This window comes from Lonchura striata, chromosome 10 (assembly GCF_050655825.1).
Source record: "Lonchura striata isolate lonStrDom1 chromosome 10, ASM5065582v1, whole genome shotgun sequence".
NCBI classification, from domain to species: Eukaryota; Metazoa; Chordata; class Aves; order Passeriformes; family Estrildidae; genus Lonchura; species Lonchura striata.
Genome location: NC_140712.1, coordinates 12,494,976 through 12,517,300, shown reverse-complemented (window position 1 = coordinate 12,517,300; position 22,325 = coordinate 12,494,976). Strand labels below are relative to the sequence as shown.

The 22,325-nt window shown below is 38.3% G+C and overlaps 1 protein-coding gene across 5 annotated transcripts in view; it reads right to left on the bottom strand.

Annotated features, from left to right (window-relative positions):
* WDR72 (WD repeat domain 72) overlaps positions 1–22,325 on the bottom strand; it is a 209,292-nt gene that overhangs the window by 20,596 nt on the left and 166,371 nt on the right. For all 5 annotated transcript variants that reach the window (XR_014957601.1, XM_085588730.1, XM_085588728.1 and 2 more), the window contains one exon: positions 1–22,325. This exon is cut by the window's left edge and continues 20,596 nt beyond it; it is cut by the window's right edge. The gene's annotated coding sequence lies outside the window, so the exon portion shown is untranslated.

Below are 22,325 nucleotides of genomic sequence, written 5' to 3'. Positions count from 1 at the left end.
AGACCCATAAGATCTGCAAAGTTTACAAGGTGCTAAACAATACCCAAACCAACCAGATTAGCTGAGATAGATGTCAGGGTAATTACAGGCAGTAGTGCCTCTACAGAGTCCTGAGTGTTCAGAATGGAAGACAATGTTTCATATTTAAAGGATCAGATAAAATAAGACACTGTCTATCCTTCCTGGAATCAAAACTGAGTACGAATTTTTTATTAAAGCTTGAAATCCTGACATAAACAGTAATTCCTCTAAGCCTACTGGAAATCACTGTTATTAGGCCATTATCACACACAGTGCTCCACTAAGAACAGAGCCACTGGTAAGGAGTGCTACAGAAGCAGCTATTGTCTGTCCTGAGCAAGCATTGTTGCAATCAAATGAGCCAGGACCTCCATGCTTTCCACAAGAATTATTTTAAAGTTATTTCCATTACTGAACTCCTTTCTATTCTGCAGTACTCTGAACCCCTCTCTGTCATCCACCACAGCCTTGTGCCCATGTCACCAGCAGCTCCCAGCATCTGTGATGTGTCTGAGGCCCCGTTTCAAGGAGCAGGATCTGTGCTCTGCCTCTCCTCACCCCTCAGGGCGGTGCACAGAAATTCCCCAATTGTCCCCCAGAGCACAGGAAGTACCTGTCAGTGCCAAGGGCTGCAAGGGGACCCCCCATTCTCCTTATCTGGGACCAGAGAACGTGAGGGACTCTTGTTTTTCACAGAATCTCTTCCACACACACTGCACACAAGACCCCGCTGGTGGTCCCAGAGCTGCTGTGTGCCTCTGTGTGGAGTGCAAGCAGAGACAAACCACTCCCCCCAAACAATAATTTCCCTTGCAAAAAGGGGGTTGATGACACCGGAGGAGGCTGATTTCCAGCAGTGAAAAAGTTCTCATGCTGAACATCTAACAAGTGACAAAACTAAGATAAGGAAATAACACTCAGGTGAAACATACACTAAAAGAAAAGAAAACAAAACACCTGACAAACAAAAATCCCCATCTTTTCCACATTTTAAAAAATAAATTTTTGGATTTCCTTGAACCTACAAGACTCTGTTCATGTCACCTATTATGAATTTGTTTGTGCCTGGGTATAAGGGAAAGAGAAGAACCTTCATTTCCATGCTAAATGGAGGGGACATGAGGGAGATCATTGCACAAACCCCCCTATACCTGCTGCTGTTACACCCAAGCTGTAACAAGAGGATCAACACATATAGGCTCACAATTACCTACACATTTTTTAATGAATACCAACACCTTCAGGGGAAATCAGAATATTTTAATAGACAAAATAATTTCAGTTCAGTGTAGTTACCACAGAAGCTCATCACTTGCATGTCTATCATGATGCTGGAAATCTTTTTAAAGAAGCAATGATAAGTGAAACCATGAATAGAATGGTTAAAATTGAACCTCGTCAATCAGCTGATAGAACAGAAACATGCCAGTTAATTTCCAGAGGCCTTTAGGCATGTATTTATTATTTGATTTCTAATCAAAATTATATACGGAACAGGAAAAAGTGCAATTACAGGTCTGTTGTGATACAAAACAAGTCCAAAAAACTCCAGATAATTGCAGTTGCACATTTCTAAACTAATATACTTACATGCTGCCAAGACAAATAAACTTTATTTGATTTCTGGCTGCAAAGACCAATGATGTATGTTAACCTGGTATCTGATTTTCAGCAAGGATACCTAAGTACTATTTAACACTGACAGTTATAGATAGCTTAGCATTTAACTGGAGTCTCCCTTGACCTCAATTACCACATTAAAATATTGTTAAAAAATTTAGAGTCAAATTGGCATTTATTATACAAGATTAGGTTCACTCTGAGTAATTTACATATTGTCATCAGGTCTGCCAACTGCTTACATCTTCATGTAGTTTGGGGAAAGCAGCCAATGTTGATATCAGCAGGGCAGATGTGATGACAAATAATAAAGTTTTTTTCCTATGACAAAGTGGAATTTTCCCTTTGACAGGGAATCCCACCCACAGAAACTATTATCCTACTCACTGCCTGCATTCTTTGAACCACAATTTAAAGAATTCATATATATAAGAGGAAAATCTCCATAATTTTTACTCATATGAACAGGCTTCCCATAGTTAGAAGTGGTAAATGTGACAGTGTAGCCTGATGCTTTTGTGGCAGTGATTGTTTTATGTATTTCAGTTTCAACATCAGTACTGTGGGTAACACAAATACTAAGTCTGCTTCCCATAATTTCACATGCTTACGTGTTCAAGGTGACACATGAAAGATGAGAATGAAAATGTGTTCACCCTCATGTATGAAATATATGAAAAATAAAATACATATGCATGTGTTTCACTTGTGCCTCTTAGATTAACAGGTTTTCCGATATTTAGAATTGATGACTGTCTCCTGTTTCAACCTATTTTTGTGCCCTTTAAATTTTAGTCATAAGGGAATAAGTCACACAGCATTAGTAATCTAACTTTGATCAGTCTTGGAAATCCCACGGGGAAAAGCCATGAAGCCTCTGCTCAGTTTAAAGTCAATCCCTAATCAGACAAAATGCCTAATAATTTCAGTAATGATTTTATAAGGACCCGGGGATTTGTTCTACTCTTACTAAGCAATGCAGAAGAGGGATCATAGAGTATTTCCAGTTTGCCCTCAATCTAAAAGGATATTTAGTGCATTAGGGAAGATCTCATAAGAAATGCTTTCTTAAAGGCAGATTCGGCAGTCTGGGAGATTTCCAAGGTATGTAATCCCTTTAGCAGAAACATCAATTTATCTCAGCATGCTGTAAAAACCATAATAGCAAACAAAACTACAAATCCAGAGATCAGTTTCTGCCTGATATTCAGCCTTAAGTGTTTTGTGAGACTTGCAGACACTGACATTCTTTGGTTGCTTCTAAAAATTACTTAGCTTGCTTTCATTGTAAATCTTTGAAATTGCATGCAACTCTATGGCTGGGCTTCCCAAACTGCTCATGTCATGGCTGCATATTTGCAATGCTTTCATTCCAGCTTGCCCAGCTTTGGAGATCTGCCATTTCTTAATCTTGCCTATATTTTTTTTCTACTTCTTAAAAGAAAAAAGGGTTTTAGGGTGAACTAAAGGGAGAAACTTTGTATTGAAGTTTGTAGAGGCTCTCAAAGAACTTAATCTGCCCGAAGACATTTTCTACATGAATCAGTCAGAATCTGGAGGCCTTTTTGAAGAAGAGTTATCACAAAATTCCCTGTAGACCTTTCTACTTGCAAAGCCCAAGATGCTCCTACTACACCTGAACTACAAAAACAAAACCCCAAAATAAGGCATATTTTAATTCCAGTTGGGGTACTGACCCTAAAAGACACTCTGTAGACTTAAGGAGGGTCTTTGGGTTTAGAACTGGAGTCATGCAGGAGTTTTGCTAGAAAACCTTCACATTAGTCAAATCCAAAATACTTCTTGCATATAGAGATAGGTTGAAATAACTGTTGTTAGTTTTCTGGGGGCCTTTTGCTATTTTTTTTTTTTTAATAAGGAAAACGAGAATATTTTGAAATAATTATTCCTATTACATGCTTAAGATTTGCAGGTTTACATGAAAGAAAGATTACATGAGTGAAATTAGAAAATTATGCAGACATTATAAAAGCTGAGAAACTCCTTTTTATTTTAACAGCATATTCTGTTTATACAGAGTCAGAACCCTCCAACAGCCTCATCTCAAGGGACTGTGTTCTAAGTTATACTGAGGAAAAAAAGTCAGACAATATTCCAAATAATGAAAATTTTTGAGTAATATTTGACTCTCATAAAGGACTTGGGGAATTTCTGACCCATCAACTAAAAGAATTTCAGATTCAGAATGTGTAGGACAGTCAGTCTGGTCTTACTGTAGGACTGTCTTTTTAGCCTTCCCTGAGGACAAGACTGGAAGTCTCTGCAGGTTTTTCACAATCATATTTACAGCCAAGCAGGACATCACAGGGTTAATGGCTTGTTGCAGTTAGGAATTCCTGGTCTTCTGGAGCCTGGGAGACTTTGTTAATTTGGATAAAATGCTTTAAGTAGTGGCCTCTGTGCAAATAATGGCCAAAGGCCCTTTGGTATACTTCTGTTTAACTACAACGAGATAAACTGAAGTACTTTTCAGAATAAAGTTTAGGCAAGGAACAGTTAAGAATAAATGCCACAGTAACTACTTTCCTGGAAACGTTATATACTGACTAATCACTGGTGACTAGTGACATAGTAAATTTAGTAAAACACATATCCATACACAGGGAATGCACTGTCCTACAGAAATCCCCCTAACAGACTCAGACCTCAGGCTCACCTGGACCACCAGTGCATTGTCAAACCTACTGCTGGCTTAGCACTGGGCTGTAAATGTGACTTGGCAGAAATACTGCTGCCTGTGAGCTGCACTAGCTGCTACAGCACATTGCTGCACCCCAAATAGAATACACAAGGCCTCTCTGACATTTTCAAAAAGTACCACATTCTTTGGTGCACAGAGAACTGGGATTCACCAACTGAGGCTCTCCCAGGGTCCCTACAAGCAAACTCCCTTCAGTTTGGAATGGGATCCCATTGAGCCAGTTTACAGCAGGGTTTGTCAGTGGATTAGCATTCAGCTGCATTATTCTGGATTCCCTCTTTCAACTAAGCATTTTTCACAAGTCCTGGATCTTTCTAGTCCTTGGGAAAGCTGATGTCCTTATATACATCTTGAGATTTTCAGTGGAATTTAATGTGCTTGCTGAAAATGCTCATAATACAGAGTGTAAATGCCAAGTCACCACAACAATGGCTGGTGCAGCATTGCAGTAAGATTTATTGCTTGCTGTTTGAAATGTGAATGTGTGCCTCCACAGTCTCTGAGGGAGCAGGCAGCTCTTATACATTACAGTGCCATCCTATACACCTCAGCCTCAAACCTCCTGTAGATCAACAACTCTTACTATAAAATGCCAGTAACATAGTAACAGTACTTCAGGCAGTTTATGAAACTTCCCGCACTTTTTAAATACATCTTCCAAAAGAAAAGGGTCCTAAAACATACCCTATAACTAGACCATTCTAAGCCAGGAGTAAATATCATTCCAGGGCCCAAGACTCTCACAGAGAAAGCTACTGCAGCAATCTATGGACTGAAAGGAAGACAACTGTTTTTTCTTACCTTTCTATATAAAAGATTTCGATGTGCATCACAGAAGCTTTTCAATTTTATTATAAAACCTCATTACTTCTTTTTATTGCAGACTTAGTGGAGCCTTCTTGTAGAAATTAATCATATGATTAACTATGAGATGGTCTTTTAATACTGTATAAACCATATATTGCTAAATGTCCTTCTTGACCCTTTATTTGCAACTTGGGTATTCTCATAGGACAGAAAATAAGAGACAAATCAATGCAATAAGATATTTCATCCAGGGCTTCCTGCCCTACCTTAAACTCACATTATTTTAAATCTTATTATGCAGGGAAGGTATGGGATCAAATTCACAGCTGTCAGAAGCCATTAGAGTCAGGGGAACTCTACCTGCTTATTCTACCACGGAATCTGGCCAACATCATATGTTTTATTCTTGATTACACCTTAACACCTTAAACAGGGGAAGTTTTGCAATACAATGGAGACAAAGCATCTTCAAATTAAAGACACTGCCCAACACAAGATGCACAAACTTCAGAAGCAATGAGACTTCACACAATGCTGCAGACAGAAGTTATCAAGAACAGCAGTATTCAGAACAGACAAAACAGGAAAAAAGCTCCAACCCAGACAGAAGTCCTGCTGTTGCTGGAGCTCCTATAGCTATGCACAGAAGCAGCTCTTATCATCTGCTTTGCCCTTTGAGAGGCAGAGCTGCTGTTGCCAGTGTTGCAGGAAATCCAATCTGCAAATTCAAAATGGATTTAAGTGTCTCTCTTGGAGGAGTGGCACTGAATGAGCCCATCCCCACCCCACATTGCAGCAGCTGTCCCAGGACCCTGTCCCAGAGCTGGAGCATTTGTCAGCCTGTTAAGTGAAGCAAATGTCAGCCAAGATATCTGCAACACCTGAGAGCTTTTTCCACAGCTTGAAGTCACAGTACATGAACCTTGCTGTGGAGGCTCCAGAGACTCTTTGGGAGAGGGATTTTGTCATGTATTTACACTGGATCCTGGGGCCCAGGCAGTGATGCTGCAGCCCTGCCACCTTCCTCCCTGTGCTCCAGGCATGCAGCTCTCCCCTGAGCACCTGGGCAAGTTGTAGCTGAAATTCCATTTGAATTGAAGTAATGTTTTCACCCAAGGTGAAACCCTCTCCCACTGACCCCCAGAGCCTCTGAGGTTACTTTTTGCTACTTCAGAAATTCTGCAATACTCTACTTGCTTTAATCAGCAGCTCTCCTAATGGCCAAAGCAGTCCTCTAAGGGAAAGAAATGAAAGACTTCTAAGACCTATTGAATATTTTTCATACTTTTCCATTGGGTCAGCACAAGGAATTTTAGGTTTTTAGTGCTTAGAGCTTTAGTTTTTAATTGTAGACATTTCAAATAGAAATATTTCATAAAATACATTTAAAGTTTATGCTAACATTATTTTTAAAAAGTTTATATCCAGCGTACTCAAGTGAGGATTTATACTGACATGTTTCAAATATGATTTTTAGCATATCTCAGTTTACATATTTGTAGACTAGCCACACTAGTCAAAGGTATCCAAGTATCTACAAGGGCAGATAGGTGTGTGCTTAGACATTTATGCCAATCTACCATGATTTTTCCCTGACAAAAACTTAAAACACCTACGTTCTTTTGTAAACCTGACATGGAAAGTGGAGCACATCTCTGCTCAGCATGGATTGTGCCTGACAAAAGTACTTATAAAAGTCCTTAAAATATTAAGTTAGCTATCTGCTGTTGATATAATGTTGTAATAGAATTTGTTATGTGCAGATATTTAGGAGCTTCAAAACAGCTTAGGGAAAAGTCAGCAACATTATTTCTTTACTTTAAAATCAAATAGAATACAAATTGCTGACTTAAAATACTGCCTGTTAATCTTCAATCACTTGTGCATTTTCATAGGACTGCAGGATTCAACGGGGCTGAAATGCAGAATTTGTGGTGGGCTGGATCCTGCAGTGAGAGCCAAGACATCCCCAGAGGGGTTCAGCACCTGGCAGGAACAATAACATTGTTCAGCATGTGGGTAACGGGGAAAAAAATCAGCCTCAGGAGTGGGATTCTCATCTTTTCACAAGTAAAAAACAGGAATATCTCTTCTGAAATCAAGCAAAGTTGATCACAGAGAGAAGAAAATCAGACTTTGATGTATCGAAATATAAACCAGGCATGGATTACTTTTGCAAAATCTAGCTACGTTTACTTTTTACCCAGTGGAGACTGTATCCAAATCTGCTGCTCACCATAATGTGTATTATACAGAGACATGAAAGCTGATGTGAGTGAATATGCGTAGTCCTGGCAGTCTTCTCTAGTTTATTTTAGTAGATTGCAAAACAGTCCAATATTATCCACTTCAGTATAAACTTGTCTTTTTAGTATTTCTACAGCGAATGAAGTGTGTGCCTTCTACTGCAGTTCTACTCAAATCCATCTATCATTTTATTGACCTGCCAAGGAAAAAAATGTCCCTTTTTCTTCATGACCACAGAGCAGAGACATTGCTAAAGATATCTAGAAAGCTGTAGATGCTTTTCCTTTGTGTACATACATGATGCAAAAATAAAAGGACAAGTGTCCTTACAGGAATTGTGTCCTGCAGGGGCTTGGTCAAGGATAAAGTCATTAGTATAAATTAAAGAACCCCAAACCACAGAAGAAACCCAGCACTGACAGAGAGCCCAGTAGAGGAGCTGAGCAGCAGATCAGATTTGCCAATCCTTTGCTCTAGAGCAGCTAAGCCTGGTTTGTCCTTGACCCAAGGCACCTTGTGAGGACCTGCCCCACTCTTCATCTATGGTGTGTCCACAGCCACAGACCCTCCAAACTCAGATTCACCACACCCCTCTTGGAAACTTCCTCCTCTTCCTATGTCAGCTCAGACCTGCCCTGGAAAGGCTCTGTGGGCAGGGATTCTGTAGGACAATGTGGGATTTTCCTCTTGTGAGAGGAAGAGTCTCCTCTGTGGGTGGGAGTAGAGAGGTAGAAGCCATAACCCCACTGCAGCAAGCAGTCCACCACGCACCTGCAGCTTATGGAGCTCTGCTGGGCAGAAGTGAGTGGCTGGGGGCAGTATTTGAGATTTAAGAGAGATTTAGACATTTTATTAACCAAGCTATCTCCTTTACTAATGCAATGTAAGGAATATCAGTTGGCCATAGAAGATAAACATATTTTAATATAGGCCAGTTGGCAAGAGGTGACATGATCTTGTACTTTGTTAGCAACACAGACTTTTCAGCTATGTTTTTGATCCTTGTTAAAAATTCTGCATAACTCAGCTACTGAAACACTTTTAAGTTTTCATGCCACGGATTCTTTTAATGCCCTCCAAGCTTGATGATGTACGTTAAGATTTTTGCCTAAAAAACTTTCGGGGTTTATAGGCAACGGGTTCCTCACCCATTTGGTTTGATAGATGGGTAAGAACACGTGACAGGAAATGCAGAATACAGGGTTTTGATGTTACCAGCATTAAACCTGTGCTTTACCAGTAATGAAATCCCTAGCCCAAAATGATACATCAGCATTTTTCATAGCATGCTGCTGAAGGGAGACAGGGTATTAGTCTGAGTAAGCTGTACAATTTGTCACAATTTTTTTGTGTGACCATGGACACACCATTTCATTTTCCTATCCACCTTTACAGACAGTCAGTAAGGAAAAATAGCATATCAATACTTTTCAGAGCTGGATATTTGTGCTTGCAGAATGTTTAAATATTATTGGAATAGGACAGTTTTAGTCCATAGATAGATGAGTATCAATTCAGAAAAAGCTAGATATTCAAATTGTCTGTCCTGATTTTGTTCCTTAGATGAATATAAGTTTCCTAATAAAGTCCTGAAGTCCAGTATCTTCTATGGCATGAAAACACTGTTTGTCCCTTTAAAGCAGTGATCTTTTGGCAACAATCCTTAAATTCTAATTAAAGACCTTTTGTTTGGTCTTTTCCCCTTTTTCATTCCCAGTACCCGTCTTCGAGATTTTTCCTAGCAGCATCTCTCATTTCTGACAGAGACAGCATATGGCTGGCTGAGGAATTAATCTCCACCCAGCAGTTCCTTGTGCAGTGGGGAAACCCAAGCTGTCTTCTTACTACTGACAGAGAAACCTCAGCTCTGGGTTATGTCCCTATCACTGCCTTTGCTATATTTGTAGTTGAAAGAAAGGTACAATTTGGAACTTAAAAATCAATGGTAATTTTTTGGTCTTTGTACAAATTATCTTTAAGTGAAAGACTCAATTTCATCTCATATCATACTGATTGGAAATCCATTTTTACCAGCAAAAGTATTTTTAGGCATCTCATAAACTCATCCTTAAAGACCCAGATCCTAATTGTTTTACAGGAGAAGAGCATTTGTCTCCACATACATAAAGATTCAGGTCTTAAAAATTCAGAAAAATCAGAAGTGATGTGTTGATGGAAATGCTAAATAGGCTTTGAATGACTGGACATTTATCCTGTTGTAGATTTGTGAAAACAGGAGAAAATAGGAACAAATGTGATTGTTTCAAAATCTTTCTCACTACAGATAGTGCACAGTGCAACACAATAAAATACACTGTGTAATCTCGCTGAGACGAGTAATGACAACATCACACACACATATATAAAGGTATATTCAAGACAAAGTGTGTAGCTGGCTGGCACACACTCCTGTCCTCCCCTGCTGCACCAGTCTTTCCAACTGCACAAGAAATTAGGGAGCTGAACAATTCAGACTCAGCCCTTCTTTCCCTTTCTTTTGGCTGGAGTACGAGCAGGGACCAAATGAACTGCTTTGAATCTTGGATTCTGAGCCAGCATTATGCTCACATGTCTTCTCAACAGCACTCAAGGCCATACTTTTTAAATGTACATATTTGGAACCCAAATTGGAGATAATTTCCTATATCCTCTGACCTTCTCTAACACTTTCACTTTGGCTCCACCTTCTCTGATTAATAAAAGAAAAAGACATTTTTTCTTTATTATTTACAAAGCACACCCTCTTTTCCCTACATCTGCTGACTCTCACTGCCTAAGGTAAGTTCCTGCCTCTCTTCATCTGACCTCACCACTTTTTTTTTTTTTTAAAGCAATACTTACATTCTATTAGTTTGGTTAATCTTTCCAGAAACCTCTGGAAAGCTACAGAAGGATTTTCACCTAAAAATCAGTTTTAAAGCCCTATTTTGTGTGATGCCAGCCAAGCCCTAGATAAAATGAGTTTAGGCCTGTGCTGAGTTACCATCTGATGTTCTAGCCCAAGGCACCTCAGCCCCCAGCCTCCTGCCTGCTCCCTGGCTGGACACAGCACCAGGCTCAGGGTTTTGGATCAGCAGTCATCCATCTTATGATAAGACAGTTAATAGTGGTCTAAATTAGCCTCAGACATGCCATTGATTTGGTGATGCTATATGATCTGAGTGGCACTAGAGCATATATCTATCTCCAGATCGCTTCAGTATTTGTTTTTTGCCCATTCCAGGATTCCTCACTCCTCCAAATCTTTTTCCTCTAACTTACAGAATACAGGTCAGTTCAATCCTTCTTTATAAGTCATACTTCCAAAACCTTAAATCATGCATTTGTTTGCCTTCCACTGCACTTTTTACAAGCTCAGTCAGCAATGTCCTTCCTATAATACATTGCAGAATTGCAGATACTCCAAATGGAACCTGACTAGTGATTTTCAAAGTGGCAGAGTAACTGTAGTAGTAACAGCACACATTTGCTTGCATTTGTACTTCTGCCAAAGTTTTCTGTCCTGTTTCTGTATTTGAATCTCTAGTTTCCCAAAGCTAGAAAGGAGTTGATGCATCTCTAAATGCAAAAGTAAATGGCCTAAGCCATAGTGTTAGGGATACCTTCCCAAATACATTTCTCCAAAATTGGCAAAATCCCTTTCAAAGTAATTCCCATGTCTAATACCTTACAAGCAAACTTAACATACTGAATATATCCACAGCAGTGATTTTAGGTGTTGTACGAAGCATCAATATTAAATCAGTAACATTCATACCCAGTTAATCAAATGAATCCAGAGCCAAAACCTCAGAGCGACTAAGGGCTTCTACCCTCTTTGAGTTCCTATTCTTTGGATGAGATGCACACTACAATCTCTTTAGTAAAAATCCCTTAGAGAACTTTGCAACAACACTTCAGTACAACACTCTGGCTCAAATCCATCTGCTATAATTATATTTCATTATCAATAACCTCTCCTTCACAGTCTTACTCTACCATTCTGTAATACAATCTAATACCCAATGCCCAGGAGCTGCTGCATTATACCTTGCAGAGGGCACCATTTCAATAACAATGATATTAATCCTAATTTAAACTTTGCTTAAATTGATGTTTAGGGCAAAATAAACCACATAAAAGCACTGCTAATGATCATCACCTCTCTCCCAAGATTCTCTCTCTGTGGATGGGTAACTGTTTAGTTCTGTCAGAGGTTACCTACTCCCAAACTTGATACAAGTAGGGGTTCTTCACAGCCCGTGTGCTTACCTGTTGACATGGCTGGCTGCCATGATGCCTGGCTGCTCACAAGTTGGTCAGACACTTCCCCTAAGACATAAGTTTCCAGGGAATATGAAAGCTTAGACAGAAGGCCTAGATAACATTTAAGTGCCATCACTTTTACAGGAAATCCTTTCCACTGTGACAGCTCTGCCACACTGGTGTCACATCCCTCTTTACACTTCATCACGCCTGTTCACACTTTGGTGCATTGATGAATCAATTAAAGCATTTTCTTGGCTTTTTCTCTCTCCCTTTTGCATCAATATGGGACAGTTGGCTCACAGCATGACAAACTTTCACATCTAGATTTTCAAACTTTTCCTGGAAGCTAACAGGAGTACATGTTCCACATGTAAATGAACCAGTACAGCAGGATGACAGTGGAGTATTTCTCTGGCTCTACTCTGTTTTCTTGCAAACTTTACAAAATGGTGGCTCTGATCTCCCAGAACTGGTAGACTGAAAAGAAGTACAGGTTTACTTTTTATGAGTATGGCTCTTCCAACAACTACTACTATTCAAAGCTAGTATATTTGGATTGTGTGCTAAAAGTACTATATTCCTGGTGTCTAATCCAAAATTTGGAAATCTTAATGAATACACATTAAACTCTGAACCTAATTTGGGTTTCTGATATAATTGACTTGAATTTAAAGAGTGATACAAGCCCATAAATCCCAATATAATTAGAAGTACTTCAGGTACTTGACAGCTTGGGAAAGTTTCTTCTAGATGCTGAAGCATGGGATAGAATTTACTCTTAGGTAACCATGTTCAAACATCTTTGTATTATTGAGGTTACCATACACATACCAGTGTACAACCTTGTAATATCAAGTCTATGGACTGTCCAATTTTCATAATTATCAAGATCAATTATTTCACAGTCATATATCTGTGAAAATTAGACTAAAAGCATTACCACCTTCTCAAGGTTTTCAAAACTTCTTAAAGACAGTAACCCCAGAGAACTCTCTGTCTAGCTAAAAGCTTGTCCACTTTTGAAATTGTGGGATGGAATCTCCCCCAAAAGGAAATGAATGAATCTCAGATCTGCTGCTCTAGTCCTGGACAGTCACAATGTCATTGCAGAACCAACTCTAGACAGAAACAGGTTCCTCACCTGTTCTTACAGATTATACCTACCTAAATACACACACGTGCCTTTATATATGTACACACAAATCAGAAAAACAGTGTGAGAAAATAGAGATATTTTGCATAACAATAATTGAAGGACATATATGTCCATTCAAGTTTGGTATTATGACTGTCCACCCCAAATTATTACTGTTTGAATGTGAAATCCTTCATTAAGTAGGAAGAAAAATAAAATGTGCTCTTTGCAGACAGCTACCTTATCCTTTAAATAAAAGGACTTTTAAGCTCTACTTCTCTTCATATGTGAAGTATAGGCCCTTCATAAAATTAGTGTTTAATACTACAGTTTTTCTAATGAAAGTTAACCTTACTATCTACTAGCAAGTTTTCTAAAAAGTGTTTTCATGATGAGTCCAACCCATAACATGAAGCCTTGCAACATGGATTTAAAGATACAGATTTTATCCTAAGCATGAAAAAAACTGTTACACTAAAACACTGAAATTTTTTCTTAACCTGTTGCAGCTGCAAAGAGGCATTCTAAGCCTTTCCTTAGAATGGAAGGCTTTTCAAGAGTACCTTTTCAAGAACACAAAGTAAAGGAAATGCGTCAAAGCTTCTGTAACCTCTAATTCACAAAATTAGGTATTTCCCAATTAGACAAGAAAGCACTTCCAAGAAAAGTGACATGTGAGTGTTTACTTTCTGTTTAAAGATTATTTTGATTAAAAAATATTGAAACAGATAACACAACACAAATAGTTTTTGCTGTGATGGTCAGGTTAAGGTTTATGCTGTTGCTAGGATATACTGCCCTATCACAGCCAATCTTGACTGAAAATTGGTGCCTTAATTTCCCAGTGGTCCATGCTACTTCTGACTTAGGCCTCAGTCTGGTTAATCATGCTGTCATTCTCACTGCAGATTGCCTTTTGACATCTTCATCTGCAAAAAGATTCTGTAGTCAATTCTGAATATGGCAAGTCAATTCAGTGTTTCAGTGGTGGTCAAGACTGAATTAGTGGTCAAGTTTCTTGTGAAGAGATTCATGAAAGGATGAGGAATGCAGTAATTGAAGTTATTTTGCGTGGCAGAGGTGGGCAGGGACCATGCTTGAGCAAAATATAATTGAAGCAGTGATCACATTTGGGTCCTGGTACTGCTGTGTCAGGAGCCATTGGCACTGCTACAGGAGTCAGGAGAATGAGTATGCCCCTGCTTGTGCTGGTTTAAATTACAAAGTTGCTTCTGATTTACACTTAAGAACAGAAGTGAGCATTACTATTGGTATTTTCCTATCTCAAATGACAGATCCTGTTCAAGATGTATGTTTAAACAGTTTAGATTGTTTAATTCCCTAAAAATTACTTTCTCAGATTTTGCTGTGATTTCTATTACATTGTTCATAATGTGTGATCACTGGTGTAATGGATCACCTGTTACCTGGTGTAATTCCTTCACAAAGTTGCAATTGCCTCCCTCAGGTACCTACACTTTAGCCCCTGTAAGAGTTCTATGGTGTTGTGAGATATGCCCAATAGAATATTCCCTGCAAAGACATGCCTGCTGTCAATGCTGCTCAAAAGCCTTGCTGAGCATGAGTGACAGGCATCTTTGCCTGAAGAGAAACATAAAAAACTCTGCAAGATTCAAACAAGGTGACTTCTAGCAGGCTGAAAAGCAGGCATCTGGCTGAGAAATAAAACTAACCTGTATGTTATACAAGGTAAGAAATTAATTCAGTTAGAAAATCAAAACAGAGACTGTAGCTTACACATAATTATATCTAAACAACATGTTCATTGTTTTTTTCCTAAACATGTTATTGCTCTCACTGCCATATAAGTTTAATGTGTCCACAAATTACATTAGATCCCCATTTCCACCAGAGAATACAAGTAGATGTCAAAATTATACCAGTGGAGAGATGCAACAAAACACTGCACTGTTTTGCTATAGGTAGGAATGAACAGGAAGCATTTTAGTATTTTGAATAATTTATTGATGCTTTTGAAAAGCAGATGTGCTCTCATTAACACTGTCTCTCTGCTCTCACCAGCAAGATTTCTTCTGGTGCCAGTATTCTACTATTTTTTCCCACAATTATAAAAGCAGACCACTTACTACAGAACACTGCAAAGAAACAGTACAGCCAGCCTTGCAGAAGATTTCTCACCAAGTACTGTTTTTTTATTAGACAAGAGCAGAAAGATCATCTGGTGCTCTTAGCACCTTCTTGATACCTGGGATGTATCCCAGCTGTGAAGATATCAATTACTGGTAGGGGAAAAAAATTTAAAAATTCCTTATTTGTAGTAAATCCAATGAGCCAAACTCTGCCATGTTTGCTTACAGTGCTAATAGCCTCAGTAAAGGCACGTGAAATTAAGATTATCTTTCTTTCAGAAAAAGGAAATTGCCTCAACATAACCTATATAGGAACTTGAAGTTTGTAGAAGACAGCATAGCCCAAATGACTCTGACTAATTAGGAGCTAAAGGGAAGTACACAGAGCACAGGACACTAGAGCAGGAAAGTGAGCAAGGGCTTGATTGGAAGTGTAGCCAATGAAATAATTCAGTTTGGAATAACCCGAATCCAGAATGAAACCCAAATCTCAGTATAAAGATTCTGTTTTATAAATACACAAAGTGGCAAATAAAACCATTCATTTTTAACAAAGCATAGGGATTCGCTCGGTCAAAGAGTTTCCAGAAAGGATTTCCAGTTAATATCATTACAATTCCTCTGCTAATTCATATCATCTCAGTAGTAAAGGCACTGGCTCATGTCTAAAGCAAGGCTAACACCAGTATTACCTCTCACATGCAGTATTCACACACAGCACATATGCAGCAGTGACATACATGTACTAAACTCCCAAACCAAGTGATAAATTGCATTTCTCCAGCACCTCTGATCGCCTCACCTGCACTCTGCCCACTAATCCATCTTTGCCAGGACTACCACTAACCTTCCAAACCTATCAGTTGCTTGCAGACAACCATCATTTTTTTCAGATAATAACCTGCTAAAAAAATGTTTTCTTCCTTCCTACAAATGAGGAATTTGCCCCCAGAATGCATTGGTCTGAGGTTCAGGGCATTCTTGGAGCACTGACAAGTTTAAAGTCCAATATCTCAGAACACTTGAAGGTTACAGCTGAGTACTTTATATAAATGGGGAAGAGGCACAGATTCACTCCCCTAATTGGTCAGTATAGGCTTGACCAGATGTAAAAGTTTTTATTTTAGCCGTGGTTGATTTTAAGATGTCAATTTTTCAGTCTGCAGGCTGTGAGGTACAGAAAGGCTCTCAGCTCATGTTTAAATGCTCTAATGTTAATTATTCAGGTTCTCTGCATTGAAAGACCTGTAAGATTAAGTTCACAACACTGAAGAAGGTATGTACAAAGAATGTGAAGAGAAGGGCATACACACACATGAGCCTTAAAAATTGTAAAATACAACTACTGCCATATGGCCCTATGCTTTACCAGTCTGAGTTTATTCACATCAAATCAACTTCAGGTATATCTGAAGTCTGTCACATGCTTGGATTTAACTTTTTTTCTTTTGTGGCATAAACAAAATACCAGGACCCACTGCCAACATTCCTATTAACTCGGTGCATGTACAGAGAATTACTGAAATCAAGGTCTGTGCTCTGCCTCAGTGGAAGGCAGGCATTTTATACTGGAACTTGGGCTAAGCAGCACATCCCACCACTGCACAAAAAACTCTCAACCAAAACACCACTGAAACCATCGTCTCCCTTCCACCTCTGTGTAATGGACTGTGATGGAGGGATGCAAGACACTGTAAAACATCAAACTGCCTTTAAGCACCCCAAAGCTCTCAAACACACTCCTAAGGAAAGCTTTATCTGTCATCTCCCTGATCTACAGCTGGTGAGTTAGCAAGGTCCAGCCAGTTGTGAGACTGGGGGAGAAGCAGACATACATGTGCAGACCTTCTGGCAGATCCTGACACCACTGGGGAACAGTGCAAGGGATGGTGCAATCAACACTCTTTGTTTAAGGACTGGAACAAAAAAGAACATAAAGTGCCAGAACAAAATTTTCTCATGACAGTATTTCATTTCATACATGGGCAGCATATTTTACCTATTTCTACAGAACTCTAGTGTGAGAGTTACTTACAGGTCAATACCCACTGGGACAATTCTATGCAGCTCTTTGTTTTTGCATAGAGTTAGCTAAAATTAATGTAAATCTCATAAGAATGTGAAGGTCTTGGTTGATATGGTGCCCTTCAGAAGACCTATCTGTAGACCTAAATTCTACAGTCCTTGGTCTCTGTTTAATTTTAGTGAGAGTTATATTTTCATAGGACATACATTCCCACAAGATACGGCAAACAGACCTTATTTTATTTATTGTGTAGGAGTGAGCTGTTAACAGAGCTGGGATTCACACATTGGGATCAAAGGAGCATAGATATTTGAAACCTGATGCCTATATCATTAAAATATCTGCTCTGGGACATTCTCTGTATGTTTGCCCTCTCTCCTCAAACAAGTTATATTCTGTAATAAAAACTTTATATTCTCAAGATTTCTGAATATCATAAATTTACCAGAGAACCCTGATTTAAAAGAAAAAAGCTGAAACAATGAACTCTGGATGACACTGATTGACTTTTAATAACCTTTCCGGGGCTTCCACATGGTAGCAGCATTAGGCTTAGTCATAGGGACAAAGATACTTTTACCTTTTAAAAAAAGAGTAGGTATTTGTGGACAGACCTTTAGCCAAACAGAAGAAAGGGATAAGAAATCAGTGACAAACATTTTATGAGCTAATCGTTTAAACAGGAGTTGCTTGTAATTACCTAAGTTTTCATGGTTTATTAAAGGAAACAAAAATTTTTAGCTAACACTTGGCTTTATTAGAAGTGAAGAGGGTTGTAAATGCACTGTACTGTTATCCGTGCCTTCCTTCATATGTTGTGATTATGTGTTCAGTAAATAGCACCCAGACTAAAAAGACCTTGTGAAATCAAGCAACATTAACTCATTAAGTCAATAATTCATGGATTCTTTTATCTAAAGTGGCAACATCACACCATCAATTCACAAAACAGGCACTTCTCCGAAGTGTATGTGATGATAATAATGGATTTTCTAACAATACACTCTCAGAGCAAGGTCACTGCGCACAGATGCGCTGGACGCCATGATCTGACCTAGGTCAGCAAAACAAGCTTTATTATTGAACCTAATTATGAACTATCAAGATAATGGCCTAGACCAAACTGTTTCCTTAGGGATTATTTAGAAACTAGTCAGCCTTTTTAGGTTCAAATCTACTGTACAGCACTACCTCCCAATGCAGAGCAAAGGATATATAGGTACATTATATATACAGACATACTACACACCCATTTCTGAATATCCCCAGAGTTGCCAAAGACAACTCAGGTGTGCAAAGCACATATTCAAATCAAACTGAACTCAGTTTTTGATGGGGGCAATCTAGTCAAGTGAAAACACAAAGAAAAAAGCATGTATACAAATTGTAATGGACATTCACAAAGGGGTAACAATTCAGATTTTGCTTTTTGTTTTGCTTAAGTCTAGAATTAAAAGCCTTTAAATACATTCTGATAATAATGCAATACTAGTAAGAGAAACAAAAACTGTTTGGAATACTGTTTTCAGACCAAGCACACATAACTCATTATGTTATGTGAATATATTTCAAATACATTCCATAAGAGAGCTCATGGAGGAAAAATTTTAATACATCTTGTATTTCCCATAACTTAAAATAACATGGGATCAATGCTGCCTTGTGTCATTTTTGCTCGGCTGAGGGTCTTTTCATCCTTTCCCCCCAACCCTGGAAGATAAAACATTTCAGTTGAGTTCACTGCTTCAGCCAGGAAAGTCATTAAAATGTTTCCTCCCTCTGTGTGCCTCACACTGTAATTCTCCCAGGTATATAGAACTGACTCATTATTATTTTATATCTCAGTCCATGTAATTATATCCAAGTTTCAGAAAGAAATAGTTCCTTGAGATCAGAGATCTTTTTGTGTTAGAAGTAAAGCCAACCTCTGAGTATTCCTAGCGGGGGAAGATTGATTCCCTGTATGATTCCCTCAATTATTTAAAATTATCTTGTTTTTATTTAAGGTTTTGATTCATATGATAAGAAGAGACCTAGTTTAGAGATGTTTGTTTTTCTAAGATCAGAGTTATGTTGCTGTGATAAACTTCTCACCTTTTCAGCTTCCAGTCCCAGTGAACCAGTCAACCTGTATGAATTAACATGATGTGATTGACCCTGTACCTTGCCTGTGGGTTTGTAATGAGATCCAACCCATGGGAAAACGTGTAGGAAGAAGGGAGGGGGTGGCTCAGCCTGAAACCTTTCCTTTAACTGGTTGGCCTGTGAACCCATGTGAACTGGCTCTCCCATAGAAGTCATGGTTTGAAAGTAACCCTTTCAAATCACACTTGGAAAGGTTTGCATGGCCCTAGTGCTAATACACTGGGGCAATTTGCAGAAAATTTCATATTCCTTCACTCCACACTGACTGAAGGTTCACAAGCTCTAGGCCAAAAGAAGCCATAAGGGAAAAGCACTTTTTAACAAAAATCAAGATAAAAGAATGACTTTGTCATACATTGATGGAGAGAGTCTTTAGAAATAAATGTAAGATGGAAGGAGGCGAGAAAAAGACTACTTTTGCAGGGACACTGCTGGAAAAGTATATTCTAAGTTACAGACTTTTCTCCATTTCATAACCTGAATTAGCCAGGCTGTGTTTATTCTGTATTACATAGAGTTCTATAGCAAGACTTCTGAGATTTTAAAATTATTTAATACAATCTGGAGGAATTTGAGGGTTAGCAATAGCTGCTTAGGAGAACATTCCTAACCATGTGACTTAAAGGCTTTTTAAAAGTATCTTTTAAATATTTGTGTAATAATTTATATGCTTTCTCTAATAATATGGTAGGAAGAAAGAGCAGAAACTTCCTAACTAGAGATAGAGGCCCTGGTAGCAGCATTCTCACATGAAGTACAGGTTAGACAGCAGAACTGGGTACCAGGTGTATTATGTACCAACTGGAGTACAGAAAAATATCAAGCATTCCTTCAAGTCCTAAAGCTACCCAAGCTGTTATTTTACAAGAAATTAAGAAGGAAAAACATACATCAGTTAAAAAAAAAAAAAACTTAGAAATTTTTTACAAGTAAAATTACAATTACTTACAAATAAAAAATTGATGCAAAAAAAAAAAAAAAATCCTAAGCTACTGAAGTACCAAGGAAGAAGTTGGAAACACCAGCAAAATTCTCAACTGAGAATATGAAAGAGCAAAGGAAAAAATGTATGGCTGTACATGTAGGGCAGTAGTATTGTGAAGAAAACATGGTGAAGTCAGTTATTTTGAAAGAAGTTTAAAAAAACCCCTGATTTTTAAAGAAATATTTTGAACAAAATACCTAAATCTCCAAAAGACCCCCTTAATATAAGGAAAAATTGCTCATCTGAAATAAATGTAATTATACCATCTTCCAACAGAAAATTCTGGCTCTGAATTTAAACCATCTGCTAGTGAAAGCAAATATAGTTTGTCAGTGAAAGTAAATATTTGTGTTTTAATAGCTCAGTAAAGAACCTCTCCTGTTGTGGTAGAGTCCTATTTACTCCTTTACAATAGCAGCTCAGATACCTTTCAAAGAGAACTTGATCAAGGTCAATAAATTTGGGACTGAAGTCTCTCTAGGCATCCAACCTACAACACTTTTTGTACATGCTGTACTTCTACAATTCTCATGGATTTAATGAAAACATGGAGCTACCAGATAATGTCCACATAGATATCAAAATATAGTTTCAGATTTCATTTACCTACCACTGTATGTCTAAAAGCAAAGCTTTTCTGCAATTCAACATCCTGGAGCAATCCTGCTAACTTTCCCACCCCTTATCCTCTTGCTTTTGTCCCTTTGCTCCTCACCTTGCCATGGCTGCAGCAAAGAGCTGGAAATGAAAACAGGTGAAAGCTGAGGAATGGCACAGCAGGGAGGCAAAGAGCCAGTGCTTAATAAGGATTTCAGGCACAAAAAATTCCTTCCTTCTATAGGAAAGAGAATACCTTGGGTTTGCATCCTTGCTCCAGCAAGACACCTCAATACTTTGTCATCCTCTTGTCTTAAAAAAATAATTATTCTCCTGCAGTGTCCTACTTTCAGGAAGCTGTACATGGTTTCCCTGCCACAGGCTGCAGGGAGCATGGGCTATGAGAAAAACATCAGAGACATTAAGAAGAATCTCCTTATTTATTTAATTAGACTTCACTGTTTTATTTTGTGGAGCAATATGAAAACAGAGGGTGTGGAAGGCACTTAAGTTACTGCATTGCTAATTAAAAATTTTGGAATCTTTTACAAAGGTAACATAAAATTCTGATAACTCCAGAGAGAATTTGGTACAGTAAATTTTTAAGATACAAATGATAGTGGGAAGCACTGAGAAGTCTTACATAAATTGTAAACATATTAGTCAATCTGGTTTTTCATGTGTGCCCTCACCAATCTGGTTTTACATGCACCCCCACTTTTGGGAAGCAGACCAAGCCTTTTCCATAACCTCACAATACACATGTGCTGAATCAGGCCAATGCATTTCTTCATACATAAGTGCATGCAACAAAATCAATTGTCTGGAGCATTATCTGATGTAGCCAGCCAGTGCAAGGCACTTTACATTTTGTTTATGCCTATTCCTGTTCATTGTTTTAAAATAAAGCATCTCTAAATGGCGATAGCTTTTCACTATAATTCTGCTACATTTCCAGATAAGGAAGGAAACGCTGAATAGACATGACTACAAAACGTTAAGAAGCAGAACATTTTAAAATATTAAAAACACTGTGTCATTTAAATGAATTTCAAGGAGAATATAGATAGTCTCTCTCTCCTACCTTGTCTTGACTACAATATTGAAAATAGAGGTAAGATTGAAAGGCATCAGACCAACCCTTTGATAGCAGTAAAGAGAAACTTCTTGACAGACTGGATTATACTTCTAACACTGTTCTTCCCACCTTCCTACAGTCCTCAGTTATTGCCAGATCCTTGCTGGAATCAACAGTTTTTATCTGATTGTGACTGCAGATAAGTATCAGGATAGCAGAGTTAGCAGCTACAATAAGAGGATACACAGCTTTTGTGTTAATAAGCACTTCTGTTTAAATGTTAAGAGCAATTAGTCCTTTTGTGCCAACTATTGATTATGCAGACTGATAGACAAAAATCCCACACAGCCTCATTCTTCTTTCTCCTGTATTTCTAAAGAGCAAAACAGGCTTAAAGCAATTGTAAAGCAGAGTGATATTCCATCTTTGGAATCAAGAGCAGCTTAGCTGTTTGAAAGAGCAACAGTGATGGGTTTGACCAGGAGAGAGCAAAACAATTTCTGATGTATTTCTTTTCCAGTGCTATTTCATGAAAATACCCAGTTTTGAAACCAGCTTTCTATAACAAAAATAAAGGTTATTT